This window comes from Rhinopithecus roxellana, chromosome 18, assembly GCF_007565055.1.
Source record: "Rhinopithecus roxellana isolate Shanxi Qingling chromosome 18, ASM756505v1, whole genome shotgun sequence".
Taxonomy (NCBI): domain Eukaryota; kingdom Metazoa; phylum Chordata; class Mammalia; order Primates; family Cercopithecidae; genus Rhinopithecus; species Rhinopithecus roxellana.
This window is the reverse complement of record NC_044566.1, coordinates 50,299,575-50,305,686: the sequence shown is the minus strand read 5'-3', so window position 1 is coordinate 50,305,686 and position 6,112 is coordinate 50,299,575. Positions and strand designations below refer to the sequence as shown.

Sequence of the window (6,112 nt, the reverse complement as noted above, 5' to 3'; positions counted from 1 at the left end):
TTCACCCACAGATGCTTCCCTGAAGCTCACACAGTGGCAGCCATGAGGAGGTACCAGCCTTCCACGGGCTTCCACACCAGTCCCCTCTTGGGTTTCTCTGCAGCAGCTGCATGTGCCTCACTTCCTGCAAGCTCTGATTCATGTACCCACCTCATGGATAGGGAGTGACTTTTCTCTGATCCCTTTCAGATCTTCACTTTCCTAGTTTCTCTCGCAATTTTCTAAGGCCCATTTCTGATAATAAATGTCTCATTCCTTAATATCTATAGTAGTTCTGCTTCCCTGATCAAATTCTAACTGATTCACAAAGGGTGGAGAAGGTGACACACAGGACAGGCTGATGCAGAACTGTGAAGAAGGCTTCAGACTCAGGGCCAGCAGGAGGCACGGCATCATTCACTCAAGAACAGGATGCACCGTGTTTGAATCCAGGAGAGGAACCCTGATAATTCTACTGTCTTCTGTGCGTACAGAGGAGTTGGAAGGGGCAGAGTCAAAATCAAGTTAGCAGGACCTAAGTTTTGCAAAGTGAAATCACAGCTTTGATAGTGTGAGATTAGTGGCCACTCGCTAATTACTTGGGAAGTTGCCTATAGGGGCTTAGAGCTTTCTGCTGAGCCAGAGTTGCTGACTCCCTGAGGGAGGGCAGCTGAAGGCATCTAGGAGCTAACTGGCTCTTCTTCCCAAATAGCTATTCCATGATTTTGTTGCTATTGGACACAGGCATATGCAACTCATACTAAAATTTTTAACTGTTATTTGTCTATAGGAAAGCAATTGATTTTCCACATATTGGTTTAGTAAGTTTCCACTTTACCAAGTTCTGAATATTTCAACTGTAAATATAATTCTCCCATTTTCTTTCCAATATGGACTCATTGTGGGCTTCTGTGCAATTGCATTGATTAGATTGTTCAATGTTAAATGTAAATGGTGATTGAGGAAAACGTTCTGGTTCTTGATTAATTTGAAGCATGTTTGACTCTTGATTACAGGCACATACGTGTGCACACACACACACACACACACACACACAGAGAGAGAGAGAGATCGAGAGAGAAAGAAATAAGTATCATATCTGATAAGGAGGTATCCATCCATTCTTATTTTACTGAATATTTTGATCAATAGGAATATTTATCAAAAGTATTTTTGGAATTTACAGAGATGCCAATTTTTTTTTCTCTTGACCAATTTACATGGTAACTTTTATAAATAGATTTTCTCAATTTGAACCATCTTGGCATTCTTAAAATAAACCCTTTCAATTATATGCATTATCCTTTTATTGTACCACGAATATTTGCTTTTTTATTTTTGGCTAGTAAAATATTTGCCATATTAAATTTTTCTCTTGGATAAATATTCAGGAACAAAATTATAAGGCAGTTATTTCTGTTTGTTGTCATGGTCAAATTTTGGGATCAGAGTTATGTAAGTCTTAAAAAAAAAGGGAATGTTTCAGATTTTTTCTTTGTCTCTAAAACCAATAAATATCACAGGAATTATCTATTTCTTGAATGTTTGTTGTAACTTTTCTATAAAATTAATCAGGCCTTATCCACTTTCAGGGTGTAAATCTTTACCTAAGTTTTCAATTAAAAAATAATTTTTCTGGCCGGGCGCGGTGGCTCAAGCCTGTAATCCCAGCACTTTGGGAGGCCGAGGCGGGCGGATCACAAGGTCAGGAGATCGAGACCATCCTGGCTAACACGGTGAAACCCCGTCTCTACTAAAAAATACAAAAAACTAGCTGGGCGAGGTGTCGGGTGCCTGTAGTCCCAGCTACTCAGGAGGCTGAGGCAGGAGAATGGCGTGAACCCGGGGGGCGGAGCTGGCAGTGAGCTGAGATCTGGCCAGTGCACTCCAGCTTGGGTGACAGAGCGAAACTCCGTCTCAAAAAAAAAAAAAAAAAAAGTTTTTCTATGTCTTCTTGGATAAATTATATTAATTTTAATTTCCTACAATTATTATAGTCATAAGTATTTTTACACAGCATTCCTTTACAAAAAAATCTGATCTCTATGTAGGGTTATAAACTCTTAAAAAAATTCCCAATATTATGCAGCTGTGCTTTCTATTCTCACAGGTTAGTTTATTTTAGCATCTATTCAATGATACGTCTTATTCATTCTGATGCTGTTTTTTTTCTAAATAATTTATTTCTGATTATTTTTACTCCTTTTTAATTTTTTTTAGTTTCTTAAGTTGAATGCTTTTTTGATTTAATTGTAATTTTTCTTATTTAATAACAATGTTAAAAATCATGGATTTTCTATTGAAAGTGACATTGGCTATATTTTTGGAGTTTTCTGTGGAGCATTCTTACTGCCATTAATTCTTTTTTTTTTTTTTTTTGAGACGGAGTCTCGCTCTGTTGCCCAGGCTGGAGTGCAGTGGCCAGATCTCAGCTCACTGCAAGCTCTGCCTCCCGGGTTTATGCCATTCTCCTGCCCCAGCCTCCCGAGTAGCTGGGACTACAGGCGCCCGCCACCTCGCCCAGCTAGTTTTTTGTATTTTTTAGTAGAGATGGGGGTTCAGCAGATTAGCCAGGATGGTCTCGATCTCCTGACCTCGTGATCCGCCTGCCTCGGCCTCCCAAAGTGCTGGGATTACAGGCTTGAGCCACCGCGCCCGGCCATTAATTCTTAAAGAAAGTATAATTCAAGTTTTACTTTATTTTTGATGAAAGAATTATTTATAGATCAAATTTTTATTTCCAGGAAGATACTTTTTACATTTTATTTTGTTGTCAGTTTCTAGTTTTATTGTGTTGTGGTCAGAAAATTAATAAGTATCTCACTGGACTGTGAACATAAGGTATATTATTTGGTTTGATGTATGTTTTATCAATATCTTGTTTATGCTACTGATATTTGTATTTCTACCCATGCCTTTTCCTGAAGTATAAGTATACCTCAATTTCAAACTTTCTTGTCAATGTTGATATATTTCACATGTGTCTTATGAACTGTATACATCACATATATGAATTTTGCTTATATCTATTTTTATTTATTTAAACAATCCTTTTACTTTAGAATAGTTTTAGATTTACAGAAAGCTTGTTAGTATCCTTACCTAGTTTGCACTATGATCAACATCTTTTGTTGGTTTGGTACATTTGTCACAAGGGAATTGTGTGGTTTCTTGAAAGAGTTAATAAAGTTGATAAAATTTCTAGTCAGACAAGTGAAGAAAAAGAGAGCAGATACAAAGTCCCTATATCAAAAATGAAAAAAGTGTCATTACTACCTATCCCATGGACATTCAAATGGTGACAAAGGAATATGATAATTCTATGCCCCTCCCCAAATTTGACACTTAAATGTAATGGACCAATTTCTTGAAAGACACACAGTACAAGGGAAAATATATGGGAAACTCACACAAAGGGAAATAGATATTGTGAATAGGCAGTATCTATTACAGAAATTAAGTCAATAATTAATAACCTTCCCAAAAAAAGAAAGCACCAGCCCTAGATGGTTGTCCTGGTACATCTACCAAACATTTAACAAAGAAATAATAGCAATTTTCTATAATCTCTTGTAGATAATAGAAGCAAATGGAGCACCTTCTGACTTATTCTTGAGTGCAAAATCACCCTAATACCAAAACCAGAGAAAGACACAACGAGAAAAGAAACTATAGATCAATATCTCTCATGAAAATAGATAATAGATAAAAAATCCTCAACAAAATATTAGCATTGAATCCAACAATATATAAAAATTAGTATATGTCACAACCAAGTGAAATTTATTCCAGGCATGTGAGGTTGGTTTAGCATTTGAAATACAGTTAATGTAATCCATCACATCAAGAGGCTAAAGAGACAGTAAAAAGATTAGTGGTTGCCAAGGGTGGGAGGGTGGGGGGAAGAAGGATGAATGCAGGTGAAACACAGGGGATTTTGAGAGTGGTGAAACTGTTTTATACAATATTATAGGAGTAGACACAGGACATTCTGCATCTATCAAAACCCATGGAACTGTATGACATAAGGAGTAAATCTTAATGTAAACCATGAACTTTAGTTAATATATCAATATTGAATCATTAATCGTAACAAAGGTACCACATTAGTGCAAGATGTTCATAATAGGAGAAACTGCATGGGTATGTGCGGGGCGGGGGGTATGTGTAAACTCTCTAAGCTATCTGCTTAAATCATAAACTGTTTTAAAAAAGGAAGTGCACTAATTTTTTTAAAGGGGCTCACTCTTTTATGATGCAATGTTGCTTTTCTATAGCTTTCACAAGGTGCAGGAAGATGCAAACTGGAATGAATAAGCACCAAGCCTAATGAACTCCTTTACCCTGAAGAGATCTTGGCCCCTTTCACAACCTACCATATCAACGTCTTAGCCTATATATATTTATTTGTCAGAAGTTTGTCTTTATAATGAAAACACTCAAGCTCTTTTGTTCCTATGCAATAAAACATTTAGCAGTAGATTGCACTTTTTTCCCCCATGCACTACGCCTAAAAACACTTACTGTACTGGGTATATTTGCAATATAAGAAAAAAGGCTATAGGGCTAAAAACCAAGTCAGAATCGCTTTCTGATATTTTTTGTGTAAATCGCTGATTCACTTTCTGACACCCTTGCTTTTAAATTAGTCTAAGTCAAGCACACAGGCATACTTGATAAAAGGCTTTAAAAGAGTCCTGACTGCTGGGGCTGTGGTCTTTCTGACCTTATTAAGTGGGGTTGGGGACATTTAAGCCTCTTCTCTTTTTTTGATCACCACTGCAGAGCTTGCTGAAATCTGAAAAGCTAACTTGTCTTGCTAGTCATCCATTAGGGGTAATTTATAAGAAGAAGGCCAGAAAATACTTTTGCCTTTAAGAATAAGAGAGAATTGGGAATGAGGTTTTTATTTTATTCTGGTACCTAACAATATCTGCAGTGGCCAATTGCAAACTACTGTGATTTTAATGGTACAGAAGCATTAATCTACAATCAGATGACGTTAAATACATTAGTCTATCCTTGAGTTAATAGTCACTGGTGCCGCTAATGAAGTTAAGGGACACTAAGAACCCTAAATCCTTAAATTATGATTACATTAAATCCTTAAATTAGTGCGGTAGGTTCTGCCTCAGCAGTTTTCAAAGTGGGATCCTGAAACCTTTTCAGTTGGACCTGAAAAGAGCTTTTGCTGTTTTCATAATAATTTAAAGACATGATTTGCCCATTTCGTGAGGTTGACTTTGCACTGATACTGGACAATTTTTCCTTTTTTTTTTGACCTTGGCTCTGCTTTGTTGACCTCAGAGCACACATTGAATGCCATTAAAACAACAACAACAACAACAACAAAACCACGTACACGACAGGAACTGGAACTGCATCTGAGTTCTTCTGAGGCACGTGACCTCAGAATTCTTCAACAAGGGGGATTTATACAAAATGCAGAGGAAATAAATGAGGCAATGTGGTGCTGAGTCAAAGGGTAGCAGAGGAGCAGTCAGTGACAGCACAGGCAGGTGATACCTCTTTCTCGTAAGTGCGAGTGTAAACCGCAGTGCCCTGGGTGAGTGCCAGGATGAGTTTCCCATCACTTAGCTCTGGCACCAGTGTCCTCTCTTGCCCACTTCTGCAGGTGAACAAGTTTGCCTCCACTCAGTGTCACAATGGACTTGACCTGTTTGTCATCTGCTGTTGTCTCATCAAACTCCATCCCCAGCTTAAAGCTGACCTCTGTGTTCTTGAACGTGCTCTGTGTTTTCAAGGTGATAATGTCCCCATTCTTCTTGATGATTGTGGTAGGCTTTGTCATGCTAGCCACCTGCCTGGTAGCAAAACTCACACCGATTAACTTCATGTAATCATCAAAATTCTTGCTATCTGAGAGTTTCCAGGTGCACAGGAAGGCATCTACCATGGTGATGCTGGCCTAGACTGAGAAAGAAGCTGTGAGAGAATAGGTGTGCAAGGACTTGGACTGCTGATATTGGATGCAATTTTTGGTACCTTACGACCAGTTGAGACAGGGGCACTAAACTGTACTAAAGATCATTGTATTTTTCCCTACCAGACAGTGGCAATATAATTTGTGAGTATCGTCTTGCCTCAACCCATCTGTCCTGATTTTCTCACA

At 38.1% G+C, this 6,112-nt stretch overlaps 1 pseudogene; it reads right to left on the bottom strand.

Annotated features, from left to right (window-relative positions):
• Positions 1–5,457: 5,457 nt before the first annotated feature.
• On the bottom strand, positions 5,458–5,896 carry LOC104671110 (annotated as a pseudogene).
• Positions 5,897–6,112: the final 216 nt, after the last annotated feature.